Here is a 14,870-nt window from a genome sequence, read left to right on the forward strand (position 1 = left end):
CGACTTTTCATAGAGCTGCATGCAGCTTGTAAAGAAGTGATGGCAACTCTATGGCAAATATTTATATTTAAAGTTAGCTATAGAAATTATTTTATTTGATTGGTTTTCGTTGAGCTGTCTTTAAAATCAACTTTCTTATTATGCAAAAGGGAAAATGGCAACTCTACACCCTTGCGACCTATTTACTAGAGAAATTAAGCGAAATATTGGTGGCAACTCTATTGGAATTCTTTAAATTTGCAGTTCTCTATCGAAATAATTTATTGTATTCTGCCATAAATGCATCAAATATACTGAAAAAACAAAGTTAATTTGTTACCTTTCTGTATTTCAACTTTTCAATCATGTAAAAGTAAAGGTGACAACCCTACTTCTTCTAAAAAAGTTTACTAGACAAATTAAACTACTCTTATTTTCATCGTTTTTATTTATTCTAAATGTTCTATAAAAATTACTTAATCATTTCCTTCTCAAATGCATCAACAAAAAATTTAATTGGGTTTCGTTGAGCTGTCATGGAAATCAACATTTTTATCATTTAAAAGCGAAGGATGGCAACTCTGCTCCTTTCATTTGAGTTTAACACCTTTTTTTGCCCACTTGCTGAATTCTCACCATCAAATTAGCATTTTTGCCATCGATTTTTAATGCATTTATTAAAAGGCAAAAGGCAAACAGAGATGGAGATGGAGTGGAAGAAAAACAAGTTTGACCAACTGTTGCCCATCTCAGAGAAGCTGCACAACTTGGTCTTGGGTTCTTCTTGGGCTGGGGCGAACGTTGCGTTCGTTCCACTGGGGCACTAATCAATTTCATATCAATTTGTAAATTTGCAATAATTACGATAATTAGCTGCGAGTATCTGACGATTCCGATGACGATGCAAGCAACGTTCCTGAATCGAAAGAATCGTTGGCAGAATCTCGACAAGAGGACAGCGACAGCGGACCTGAAATGCATTCAAAGAATGCGTCGAGGTGATAATGAGATTTTTCAATTCAATAAAACATCACCAGCGAACGTTGCCAATTTTGGGGCTGCATGAATATTTCATTCAATTTACACTTGGTCAGCAGACTTCTTTCTGTTTGAATTTTTTTATTTTTATTTTTTTTTTTGCGCCTGTCTTTGGCAACTTTGGTCGATTCCCGATTCAGCTAATTAAGTAATTTTTTTTACTCTCGCCACTCGCTCCGCCATTTGCCAAGTCTTGTTATTTGTGCTGTTAGTGTTGCTGTTTTTTTGCGCCTTGGCTTTTATGGCTGTTTAATCAACACTCTCTGTGAAGTTGTGAAGTTGAAGTTGAAGTTGGCTGCCAGCTAACTTGAATGGAATTGGTTGCTGTGTTGTGCTTGGGTTCTGCAGTTGACTTTTTCTTAATTGCTTCTTACAGCCGATTAAGTGCTTCAGAGCCGGGCCAATTGAAATGCAATCGAGCTTGAAATTGTGTACAACGGGAAACTGTGAATGACATCGAACATGAGCAAGCGACAATTATGTTTAATTGATTACAGACTCCGACTACAGCTTGACTCAAGACAAATTATTAATGAATTATAGTTAATAAATAATATTTAATCATTAAAAATATTGAATTTCATTAACAATTATTTTTCTCTCCTTTCAGGTAAATATCTTCACAACATTATTTGGAAACACTTGAAGTAAGCGATAAAAATAACAATGCCATTAAAATGCAATCCGCAATGCAAAGTTTTCGCTTTGAATAGAGTAATTAAAAGTAAGTGTGCATTCTACTGCAAGGAAAGCGGGAAAAACTTCAATACGAAAAGAAAAACTACCCTATTGGCAAAGACAAACACATCGATATAGATAGGCAAACGCATGAGGAAAAACTTACCCTACATGGTCGGGGTTGTTTTTCCGATTTGCGCCTTGTGAATGGAAAATAAAAAGGGAAAATGAAAATCCACCCGTGACTATGGCTGTGGCTATGGCTGCGATTACGTTACGTTTTGTTTTAATGCCATTTTTAGTTTTTCATCCATATGGTCAGATGGCAAGAAAGGAGAAAAGGAGCTTGGCCAGCTGGACGAGAAGCTTATCGCTTGCTGGCCACTGGCCAGGGTTGCCAACAGCTTCTTGGCTGCTTGTTGCGTTCGTTCCGCATTTATCGCAGCCTACACACACACACACACACACACATGGCTGAGTACTCCCGTGGGCATACAACTAAATCTCAGTATCTGTATCTAATGTGGGGACAACTCAGTGTGGCCATGGCCATCGAGCATATTGTATCTACAAGTAGTCAATGTTGCTGCTGTTGCTGTTGTTGTTGCTGCCACTGCCGAAAAGCGATAGTTAAATTGCAGTTGAAATGTTTTTATCGATTAAACAGCTGCGTTTCGCATGTGAAGGGGAGTGTTAAGCGGTGCTTTGAATTCAGCTATGAATTCAGCTATGATTTCAGCTATGATTTCAGTATTCGATTTGGGCTCGTATAAAGTTGGCTAGGTGACTGGCAAATGAGTCTAATCAGTAGCTGGCAATAATATTGCGAAATGTGAAACCATTCAGATTTAAGTTGGATACGAGTACAAGAATTATGGGAAATTGAATTGTAGATATTTCAAAGTCATTAATAACTTAGGTGCAAAGTTTAGACAGCTATGATTAACAGTTTTCATAATATCTGAGATTTTTATTTATGTATTTTATGGACTCTTTGGAAAAAAATCTTAAGAAAAAATCATACTTTGCAGTTCCAGAGATGTAGATAAATATTTTAAGAACTAAATTTAACATAATATCTGAGATCTTTACTTATTTACACAAGAAAAATTCATACTTTCCAGTCCCAAAGATTTATATCATTTAATCATGATTTTGTACATGATTCCGATTTTCTAAATATACAACCACGGAAGTTTTAGACAAATATATTTATTAATCATAGTTCTGATAATATCTATGAATTATTTTGAATATTATTCCCTACTTTAAAATAGCACAAGTTCCTTTATATTTACTATAGCTTTTCATTAAAATTTTATTTCATTTTAAATTCAAAATGGAAACTTCGAAATTATCTCCAAGAAGGAGTATAACAAACTAATGTTTTCATCAAGATAGTTTTTAAATGTAGTGAATACATTTATGACACAGTCGGTGAAATAATTTCTAAACTATTTAAAAAATAATTTTAATTTAATAATATTATTATCATTTTCAAAAAGTATACTTTACAAAATTTTAAATTATTCATATTATTTTAGAGTCGTCCAAAGTTGTACCTTCAATATTCGTACACAATGTTCACACACTGTTTTCCAACTTCGTTTAACATTATTATCACATTCAAACATGCGCTATTAAATGCGTTTTAATTATGCAATCATAATGATAACTGCATTTGGCGCGTTGCATTTAAATGACAATTTAATTAGGTTTAATTAATTTGTGGCTGCAGTTTTGGGCAAATATTATAATGTGTAGATTTGCAGTTGGCTTTCAGTACATACATAGTTCTCGGCCATTTGTAATAATTAAACTAAACAGCGACAGGGACAGTGATAGAAGGAGGAGAATGAGGGTGTCAAGGGATGGATGGAAGGGAGAGGCCAAGCCGAGCTGAGGTGAAGTGAGGTGAATGAAATTTTTTTAATTAGCAGCGAATGCCAACGGCAACCGTTGCCAGGCGTCGCTTTGCGGCATTGTGGCATTGTTGCAACACGTGTACAGTCCAAAAATCCTAAACGAGGCGTGGCCCGAGGACGATGGCGCCTGCCTTCCCTTCCCCTCCTCCTCCTCCTCCTCTACATCCCTGCAGGCCAAAGCCTGTTTGGTGAAATCCCCAATGGGACGCGTGTATTTCGGCTTCAGCTTTTTGCTGCTGTTCTGTGAATTAACCGCGTGCGCGGCAAACAGCGAAAACTACTTTGGCAAGGTGTCAGCTGCGCATTAGGCACAGCTCTTCGCCCCTTTCCCCCCCTTTTCATCCACTGCTGCTGCTGTTGCTGCTGATGCGAATTCCCTGATTCCCGACGCCTGTTAATGGGCGTGTTTGGGCCACAACTCTGCCTGGCTGGCTGGCTGGCAGCTCGTCATGTTGCCAACTAATTTCATGAAAGTTGACATAGAAGCACATGTGAAATCAGGCAGACCTGAGCGAACGCCTGCGGGAGGAGTGAAGGGAAGGGGAGGGCTCTTTTTTCTGAAGGGGGGCGGGTGGCCACAACAATGCCCAATGGAATTGTTTCATTTGTTGTTGTGTTCGTTTTGTCGTGTTGTGTGTTGTGTTGTGTTATGTTGTTTGTGCTGTTTTTGTGGCGTTGACTAAATTAACATTGACGTGTGCGTTGTTGTTGCCGCCGCTGCCGCTGCCACTGCCACTGCAAGTTGCCACATGTGGCATTTCGGTGCTAGGTTTTCCTTTGTTTTTTCTCTTTTTGGTTGTGTTGGCTTTTGCCACAAAGCCAACCAAATGAAATATTCACACATTTTCCATTTTATATTTTGACTTGTAGTTGTCGCTCCATTTCAAACCTAACTCCTCATTCCCCGCCCACTTTGAAGTTTTACGGCCGTTTGCATATGAATTTAGCATTTTGTGTGTGCTTTTTGTGGGCAACATATATATAATTATCATATCATGCAGCACAAAACTCTGCGCTGGCGGTAAGAGAATCAGTCTCCGGAGAGCAATGAGTGCGTCCTCTAAAAGGGATTTGGGGCCAGGTCGAGGCTCTGCCACATTAGCATAGATAGAAGTGAGTGAATAGCTTCGTTAAACACATACAAGAGACACTCTGTAGTATTATGAGTGAAGATAAGATAAGACAAAGAGCACTATGCTATTTAGTTAGTTAAATGCTAATTGTTAATTAGCTATAATTTAGTTTTGCACTTACAAAAGTGTTATAACAGTAAAGAGTAATATAAGGGACGTTATTCCTATAGTTATTGCCACTCATTAAACATTTTTGTAGTCTAAGAATTCTTGTCACACTAAATTTATTTAAAAACTAAATATTGTAGTTCAGTAAATAAGATTTTGCATTCTGGAATATTTTTATAAGCAAATTTCAAATATTTCTACAGAAATTTATAGCTAAGTTTTTTCTTTTAAATATAGTTGTTACGTTCCTAAATATTACGCTCATATTTTGAGACTTTTTTCTTAAACTTTAACTAAGAAAGAAAGAAATCTCTTAAATCTTAAATTATTTAGCAATGTTATACTCCTCAGCCTCAACTAACTTCACTTGAACTTCTCTAAAATCTTGAATAATTCATCTTCAACTAGCTTCACTTGAACTTCTCTAAATTATATGCTTAAATCATCAAACTATTTTCTTCAACTCCAAACTAACTTAACTTGAAAAGTGTTCTTCACAAATTATAAAATATGCACTTTAAAAGCAGTTCTTAATATCTTAGCATAAAATTATTAAACTTCAGCTAGCTTCATTTGAACTTTTATAAATCGTATGCTTCAACCAAGTTCACTTTTATTTTTATAAACTATTTAATTAAACTATTTTTTTTAACACCAACAAACTTCCCTCGAAAAGCACTCTCCACCACATTTTTATCAATTAAACAAAATTCCACAATGCATTCAACAGGTTTCAGCTTGAATATCAAAAATTTTCTTTTTAGGCGTGAATTCAATTGGCGCCAGAGCAATTTGAAAATTTGTTTGTGGGTCAATGCAGCAGAAATCAATTAAAAACTTGTATAGCCGCAGTGCCAACGAAATGCACAGATACAGATACACAGATACAGATATGTGTATACGCATAAAGATACATTTATGAAGTGTGCAGTTAAATTGCGAATTAGCTAGGCACATTTGAGTTCGCTATGATGTCTTTATTCTTTCACACAATTCACTTAAGAGAAACGCATCATGATGCTAAAGATGCAGCTACAGATACATTTAGATGTAGTTTGCAGATACTTTAGCTGCAACTGATTTCTCAGTCAAGTTCAGTTTGCAATTTGTTTTTTTGGCGCGCATTTGATTTGCATTGTTGTTGGTGTTGCCGTTGTTGCAAGTGTGGCAAGTGTTGCTGGTCTTGCTCCCGAGGCATTTCACGCTGCGCTGCATTTTCTTTTTGTCGTTTGGCAGCCGACGGCGCCGACAACAAGACGGAGACGAAGACGAAGAGGGGGATGGAGAGATGGGAGACGGAGCCAACGAGCCATTGCTAGACGGAAAGACAAACTGACAGCGAGTCGGACAGACAGGCGGGGATAAGTGCCGCAGAGTGAGGGGGAGGAAGCGAGCAGACAAAAGCCAAGTCAACTCAAGTCGTGTCACGGAAAGGAAGAGAACGGGGAACGGGAGACGGGGGAGGAAGAGCATCTGCGACTGGGGCGGTCGCGTTTTCCATTTCGTTGAAGTGGAAAATATTTTGTAAATATTTTCATGTGTTTTTTTTTGGTTGTTCTTTCTTTCCTTTTGCTTTTCTTTGATTTTCCGTTGCTGCCTCCGCAGTTGTTATTTCTGTAAAGCTGTGAGTTTATTTTCTCTACAGTTTCCCCTCTTGACTCCCATCCAATGCCATGCCCACACATACACACATTCGCCGCCCCCTCGTGAGCTTGTTGTGTTTTGTATTTTTACAAATATTTTGTGTAATCTTTAAAGCAGACAATGATGACAGCGACGACGATGGCGGCATTTTGTGTCACATCCTGAAAAGTATTCTCTCATTTCTGCTGCTGCCAAAGTATTTAAGCACGTGCGCACAGTGGGGCAAAACAGACACCAAACTCGTGTCTTAACGCTAAAATGAACTCATATTTCGCGACAGCGTTGTTAGTCAGCAATTCACTGTGTGTGCTCAACATTCAACATTCAACATTCAGTATTCAGAGTTTAGCCACGGGTCCCAAAGTCACTGAGCCTGTCATGACATTCACTGGCTCTGTCTCCAGCTCCAGCTCCAGTTTCCAGCTACAGCTTCAGCTTCTAGCGCTGGGCGATTCTTTCAGTTTTTTTTTCTGTGTTTTTGTTTTAGCATTTTTGCAACTTGGCTTTGCTCATATTCTGAATAAACCGACACTGGCAAAGAAGCAAAACGAAAGAAACAAAAAAAAAGGCAGCATGGCAAAAAAAAAAATTGTATATAGAACAAAAGTTTTGCTCATGGCCTGTCGCTGTCAGAGAAGTGTCAGGCGGCAAGTTGAATAGGACAGGGATAGAGAGACAGAGGCAGAGACAGGAAGAAGAGAGAGGGACGCAGAGTCAGTGAGACATGCGATGGGAAATGGAAATGAAATGGTCGATGAGGCCAAACAAGAGAGAACGAGAGGGGGAAATCTCAACGATTTGAATAAGTAAATAAGCATCTATATGGAGCAGCGACATTTTGTGGAAGTGGCAGCAAGGCAAGGCAAAAGCAAAAGCAAAAGCAACGCAGAGGCAAGCACATGGCTGCAGATGACGATGACATTGTTAATAGGGCTAAAGATGGACATGAAAGTTGTGTGAATTATAAAATACCCTGCAGACATGCCGAGGGAGAAAACTTGACGCGCAGCTTTTAAAGTGAGAATATAAAGAAATATTGAAATGCAATAAAAATATGCTCAACAATTGAGTGAGAATTTCCTATTCAATAAACGTATTTAAAACCACTTCATAATATTCTTATTCTTATATTATTTTTATGTGAATGCCCATATTTTTAAAGTAAATTCGATAGCAAAACAAGTCAAATGTTGCATGAAGTTTCACAATCAATCATCAAGATTAAAACGACTTAATACTTTCATATATTTTTGCGCTACTTATATAAATTTGTATACAAAAGATATAATATTTCAAACATAAACTAAAAATAGCAAATCAAGTCTAGATTTAAAGGAAGTTTTCCTATAAATCAGACAAATTCAAGTATTTTCAATACTTTCCTTGTGTTGTAGTATTTATAAGTTATAAAATAATAAAATAATCTAAAAATAGAACCGAAATAAACAACTAAAATGTTGCTCATCTTACAGGAAGTGGCTCAAATTACTTTCAATCAGCACAATTAATGCTACTTAAAAGCTTCCCAAGCTTTGTTCAACTTTATTTTTATGTCTTTGATTGATCTACTTTTCGGGGCAATTAAATTGAAAGACGCGCACCATAAACTACAGATTCTTCGATAATGAATTAATTGCTGTGTGTAAAGTTCATGAAAAACATATGACTTTTGACTGCAGCATTACGTGTTTGACTTGAAGTCGAATCTAAGTTCCACACGCTGGCGATAATCGCAGTCACTGGCTGACAATTAGGCAAGCGAATGAAAATGACAAACGTGTCCACTTAGTTAGGCCCTAAAAAGACATTTGCCGCCATCACGTAGACAAGGTTAATTACTCTATTTTGGTGAACGTCTTCTGACCGAAATTTCACGGGTCGAACTCGGTATCTCAGGTATTCTCTATGAGCACCTGCAGGTCATCCAGAGTTCGAGGCCTTGACTTCACTGTGGAACTGTGTCTTACGCAATTCTCTTTTGTCTCTTTGTTGTTGGGAATGAAACTATGTAGAATTGCATATCTTTGGTTTGATTCTTATGCAATGCCAACTTTCACCTTATATCCCGCTGATTCTCTCTGCCCGACTCTATGGGGAGTCCTAGGCAGGTTTCTAACGGTGTTCGTTTTACTATCGCTATTCACTGTTTGTTTAGTGCAATTTCAACTGGCGATTCTTAAAGGTGAAACAGATTTAAAGGAAGCTAACAACGATTTGTAGAGCAGTTCTTATTATATACATTGCTCATAAAATTGTGATTAATATTTCTATATTTTTTCTTTAAAGTTTTCATTATTATTATATTTAACTATAACAAAATTTCAACATGTTGAAACCCCTTAAAAAGGCCATAAAGCGAAAGTTGAAAATTCTTTTCGCATGTTATTTTTTTCTACATGGTTTCAAATTTAACCTTTTGCACACTGTGTGCAGCAAAATTTCTTCAGCTTGACAAATTTCAACATGATTTCAAAGCAGAGCTCATTAATTGCAACCATTAAAAATGTGTTATTTATGCTTTTGCGACAAGTAAAACAAGAAAAACGAAGCGAAAAACTTAAATTATCTTCACTTTCATTTGCGCAATAAAATGAAATTTAATTAACACTTAAAAACCAAAAAAAACTTGCAAATTGTTGACAACATTTAAAGTAAAGTTTCTTTGTCGTTTTGGACACGGTGGTCAACGGTGGACACTGTGGACACAGTGGACACAGTGGACACTCGGTGGTTCGGTGGTGCACACGAAATTATAATTTTCACACGCAATCGCGCAACTGTCTTGAAAATTGTGGAGGCAACAAGCAAGCGGAGCGTTTGGGGGCAAGCACTTTGGAATGGTTGCAACGAACGCACTTAACAATTCAATTGCGGAACAATAATGCAAGAAAGCAGGGGGCGAATGGAGGAGTAAAGGGTACTTCAAGTTGCGCTCTCATTAAAAACAAAGAAAAGAAAAGCAGCAGCAAAAACAAAGCAACAAACAAGAGAAACACAGACGACAACGCGATTGCATTTGCACTTAACAAGAGCTGCAACAAAACGTCGATAAAGTCTGCAACAGATCTGCTTTCCCCTCCGCTCCTCTCTCTAGTGGCGTGCGTGAGTTGCAGCTGCGTGCGTGAGTGCGTGTTTAGCAGACAGACAGACAGACAGAGTCTCTGATTCCGACTCCGACTCCAACTGCGTTTGTGTCCGTGTCTGGCAATGCGCATGCGTGCATTGAGTTTACGCATTGCGCCTTGTAATGAAGGCATTGCTCATTACAACACTGATGGAGGACAGTGCAACAGCAGCAACATCAACAGCAACAGCAGCAACATCAACAACAAGCCAGAACCAGTGCGTTGGCCATGTTGTTGCCAATCAATTTCCAATAGGCAACGGCGCATTTTTGCCTGCCAATCACATACAACAACCAACTTGATCTTGCCCCTGGTGCGTTATCACAACGGGGCAATGGGGCTCAAAAAGATTGATCGATCGATCGATCGCAGCAACCAACGATCGATCGATGCGATGCAATACGATGGACAAGTGCCATGTTGCGATGCATGATTCGATATGATCACAAAATGAAATTTATGTATTGTGTGTTCTCTGTGCTGTGTTGATTGTCAACTCTTTAGGCATAATTACAGCAAATGGCTGATCGATGGAGCGACTGCCCCTGTGGCACAATCATTACGATCATCATCATTATGATCATTAGCAATGCAGTGCACTTTTAATTGCACGCACTCACATATTATTGTTCGGCCAAAGTTGGCCAAAGTCGGAGTCGGAGTCATGTCAATTGTCCTGGGAATACCGCTGATGCAGTCTCTGCCGGCGCAAATGTGTCAATTAGATTTATTATCAGTCTCCCGCTCTCTCTCCCGCTCTCCCTCTCTCTCTTTCTCATTCTCTGGTTGCAGGTGCTGCATACTGTGCCATGTCCATTAGTGAATGCTAAATAGCACCAATTAAATGTAAGAAATGCGTCTCTTGTTTGCCTCTAAATTTAGCCAAGTGCACAACTTCCTCAAGCCTGCTCTTTCTCTCGTTCCGTCTCTGTCTTTTGCTCCCCTCAATGCTGTCAATAGCCAATTTCCAATTCAAATGCAAAACTTTATTTATGAACCGGCAATCGTCAAGCGGCTGACATTTTTATTATCAGCAGCGAAGAGCGCGCGCGCCAAAAAAAAGAAAGAAAATAATATAAAACGAGAACTGAACAGAATCGTGCCAGCTGTTGTTGGCCACGTTAACTGACTGGCAGACGTTTCCCTTCCTGCTGCTGCTCTGCACCTTCATTGATAGCCAGACTAGCCAAGCGTTGCCGTTTGGGCCGCGTTGACAAGCTCAATTTCCAATCGCAATAAAACGCAGCACTCGAAAAAAGATAAATGTGAGAAAAATGCAGGCCTCGCTGAGTCCAGTTTCCCCCTTGTCTCTCCTTCTCCTTCTTCTACTGCTTCTTCTGCCTCTTACGTTATTCGTCTTTATGCAACACCGTCGCTAAATCGCGTGGGCTTATCCTCAGCACCAGGCCAAGAGACCAGAATACAGTCAAGAGCAGTCCAGGAGGAAGAACCTGCGTTTGCTCGACCGCTTCAAGTGCTGAAATTTATAGTGGTAATAAAATTTTATTTGCTCCTTTAGTTGATGGCACAATAAACTCTTGTGGCATTCGCCCTGAGCACGTGCTTCAACTTGCCCAGCTTATTTATTTCATGTTCTCTCTCGTTTTTGTTCTCCCTTCTGTTTTTTTTGTCTTTTTTTTAGTTTTTTATTTTATTTTATGTCTTTCATTTAACTACTGCTCACTATGTTACATGTTGTCGCTGAGTATTTTTGGGTAATATTACAAGGTCATTTGTTTAGCGGTTTGTAAGAGTTAAAATGGGCATTATCATAAACATAAATATCTGTTTAATTTTAATGAAGACGTTTTCAGATATTGACTATTCTACTGAGTTGTTATTGAAAAGGTTTATCTGATTGATTATGAATGTGGGGAAAGAGTTCAAACAATACTTATTTAGTTAACTTATTTAAAGTTGAATCTAAACAGTTTAACTATATTATTGAAAATATTTTTTTGAATAATAATGAATGTCAACAAATACTATTTTGTATTTAATTAATTGAATTATATATAACGACATATAATAGAGTCTAGTTGTAATATAAATATTTAGAATGATTTAAAAAAATTTCAAGATAAAATTAATTTTGATAAAATTAGGAAAAGTTTTAATAGAAATATTTTAAATGACTTTAAAAGATTTCAAGACAGCTTCATATTTCAATAAATTCAGAAAAAGTTTTGCAATATTCCAAATATTATTTTTAATTAAATTTTTTTTGTAGTTTAATTTATTAACTACAACAAAATGTTACTCATTTATTATGCAATTTTAATTAGTAACATCTTTTTGTACACTTCCAGAATTTCTAGTTTTTTTTTTCGTTATAATCCGCATGTAGGAAAGTTGAGTTTCACAGTCACTCTGTCTTGGCTTAGTCAGCCCAATTAGTTATTATTTAAATAAAATGCAAAACATTAATTTAGGCAGCCGAGCAGAACGTTTTCAACTCCGTTTGTTCTCTTCGCTTTCCCACTCATCCCTCACTCCATCCCTCTTTTGGTAACTGAACTAAGAGATAACTCGCGTTAACTACCTTTTGTAAGTTTACCGTTGCCTTGGCTCTCAGATGATGCCGACAACAGCAGCAACAACAACAACAACCACAACGAACGGTTGATGGGAGACGCCTTCTCATGGCCGCTATGCAAAACTATGAGACAGAAGAAGAAGCAGAGCAGCGTCGACACCGACGCAATCGTAAATCAAAATGGCTGCAGTTGATGCCTGAAGAATGAAATCATTCATTTTCATTTTCGTTTTCGTTTCCATTCCATCACCACACAGCGCATGCGTATGAGTGAAACGTATCTCTGCCTTAGTATGTGTGTGTGTGTAAGTGTGTTGATGTGAGTACTGATTAACTGCATTGCTGAGCTCTTCTTACTGCTGCTGTTTGTCGCCTTTGATGGATTGGCTGCCATTTCCATAGTGCTCTCATTGCAGTTGCTGTTTTTCCTGTTGTTGTTGTTGTTGTTGCTACTACTTCTGCATGCGCAGCTCTCAAATTAGCTGTCGACGTTGAGTGCGGGGGCGAAGGCGAAGGCGAAGGCGGGCAAACGTCGTTGTCGTTGACGACTTAAACAGGTAACGGGACTGCCCATATGCCATGCGCATTCCCGTACATGTGTGTGCGTGCGTTTGTGTGAAAGTGGGCTGGGCTTGAAACTATGGTTGCTGTCTTGGCTAATTGCACGAGCAATTGCACCGTGGGTTGAGACTTATGAGAATGTAAGCAATTAATGCACATAATGAATGTACTACAAAGCTGAATAATTTGTAAATAACAATACCAAAAATTGTTACAACACCTTTAATAAAATTGATTAGGCATTTAGTTCATTTAATATTTAATCAAATAATTAAAATTATATATAGATAAAATTATTGATTTAAACAATATTCCATTCCATTTTATTAACTACCAATATTTAATTAAATTATTTTGCCCTCCTCAATTTTTTAAAACCAATAACGACAAACTGTTAAATCACCAGTGTTTCGTCTATTGTCTTCCTCGCCAAGTATGAAGTAGTTTCCCATACAGCTGCCAGAGGTCGCTGCGAGTTACTCAAAGCGAAAGCGACATCTGTCAAAACTGATATGAGTTGTTTCACAACGCCACCGCTAGAGGGCTTAGTTCATGCAATCCTAAAAGTATGCAATGCGTAAATGAATGTAAGACTTCAAAATTCGTAGCCTAAGACAAAGGAGCATAAAATCAACAAATAAAATTAAATTAAGAAATGCCAGACAATAATGATTGAAGCCTTTTTTTTTATAAATGTAAGGTGCTCAAAATTGAACTTAATGCAACCAAGATTCAATTAAAGCTTAGTGTATGATATTTCTTTGGGTGGCAAATCTTTTATTGCAAATCAAATTTTAGCATTTGTTCGCTTGAATAAATCACATCAGACAAACATAAATCATAAAGTAAACACACACACTCACACCCGCTCGTATCCGCAACAATAAGTGCCATGGCAGAGCAACAGCAACAACAACAATAACGGTAACAACAGCACAAAACACACATCAGACATTATTATCATCTCGCTTGTGCTTGAGTGAGTTTCTTTACCACCCCGCCCCCTCCACGGCTGCGTGCAAGGTCCAACCGCCATGGCCAAGGCTGCTGTCTCGTCTGCAATTCCGCCTGTCCTCCCAACCCCCTCCCCCCTGTGTGTTGCTGCCCACTCCAGCACATGTCTGATAACCACCTACATATCGTATACTCGTTTTATGGCCATCTCTCTATAGGCAGAGCGAGCCACCGATTTTACCCGCATCCGTTTGGAGTTGGATGCGAGGTTTGGGTAGTTTTGGCCTTTTCGTCCGACGCAGCTTCCTTCCGCCTGGCATTGTCCTTTCGCGCCGAGCATCAGCGGGAAATGTGTAATTGAAAGGGAAGCTTTGGCAACGGCGGCATTGGCGGCACAAGAAATTATTTCGTTAACAAAAGCGAAATAACCGAGAATGCCTCACACACACACACACACGCAGACAATACAAATACATGCAACGGCGAATGCCAATGGGGAAAAGTCGAGGGAAAAAGGCGGAAAAATATGCAAGCAGTGCTTGTCGCTGAAATATTTTAAAGTTTTACATTTTCTCTCTCTTTTTGCCATTCTGCAAAGTTGCAAAAGTTTCATTTCCGACAACAAGTTACCGTTAGTTAGTTTTTCGGCAGGGTTGTCACCACCAACACAGCACAAACAGCGAGAAAGAGACAGAGACAGGGAGGGAGATAGAGGTAGGGAAGAGGAAGAGAATGAGAGATGCTTGCATACTATATGCATGGCATGTAACGTGTGTCTCTGTCTGTCTCAATGTGTGTGTGTTTGTGCCTGTCTCTGTCTGTCTACATTGTTCGAGTTTTGATTTATGAGGTCAGAGACTCGTGATAATGAGCCAGGAAATTAAATCACTTTGACCGGAAGGATGTCAGGTCAAAAGGGGATAACACAATTGATTTCATATTCATAAATTCAACGAATGTTGTCAGCATGTCAGCCAACCAATGAATGACATTTCTGTTACGCTGCAAAGCACAATCAAATTCTACATGCTGCGTATTCAGGAAATACCACAAAGAAAATATTTATATTAATTCTGGAATTCAAAACACTATAAGAGATTTTTATAAATATGTTTTGTATGCGAAATTCAAAGTTCCAGAACATTGAAATGAACCTTTATAATTGTTATGTTTTAAATTTTGTTCATTA

General features: G+C 38.3%; 1 protein-coding gene across 5 annotated transcripts in view; it reads left to right on the forward strand.

Annotated features, from left to right (window-relative positions):
• Positions 1–14,870, forward strand: part of LOC132787278 (homeotic protein antennapedia) — a 121,769-nt gene that overhangs the window by 91,252 nt on the left and 15,647 nt on the right. The window lies entirely within an intron of this gene.

The sequence above is a fragment of the Drosophila nasuta genome, chromosome 2R (assembly GCF_023558535.2).
Source record: "Drosophila nasuta strain 15112-1781.00 chromosome 2R, ASM2355853v1, whole genome shotgun sequence".
Taxonomy (NCBI): domain Eukaryota; kingdom Metazoa; phylum Arthropoda; class Insecta; order Diptera; family Drosophilidae; genus Drosophila; species Drosophila nasuta.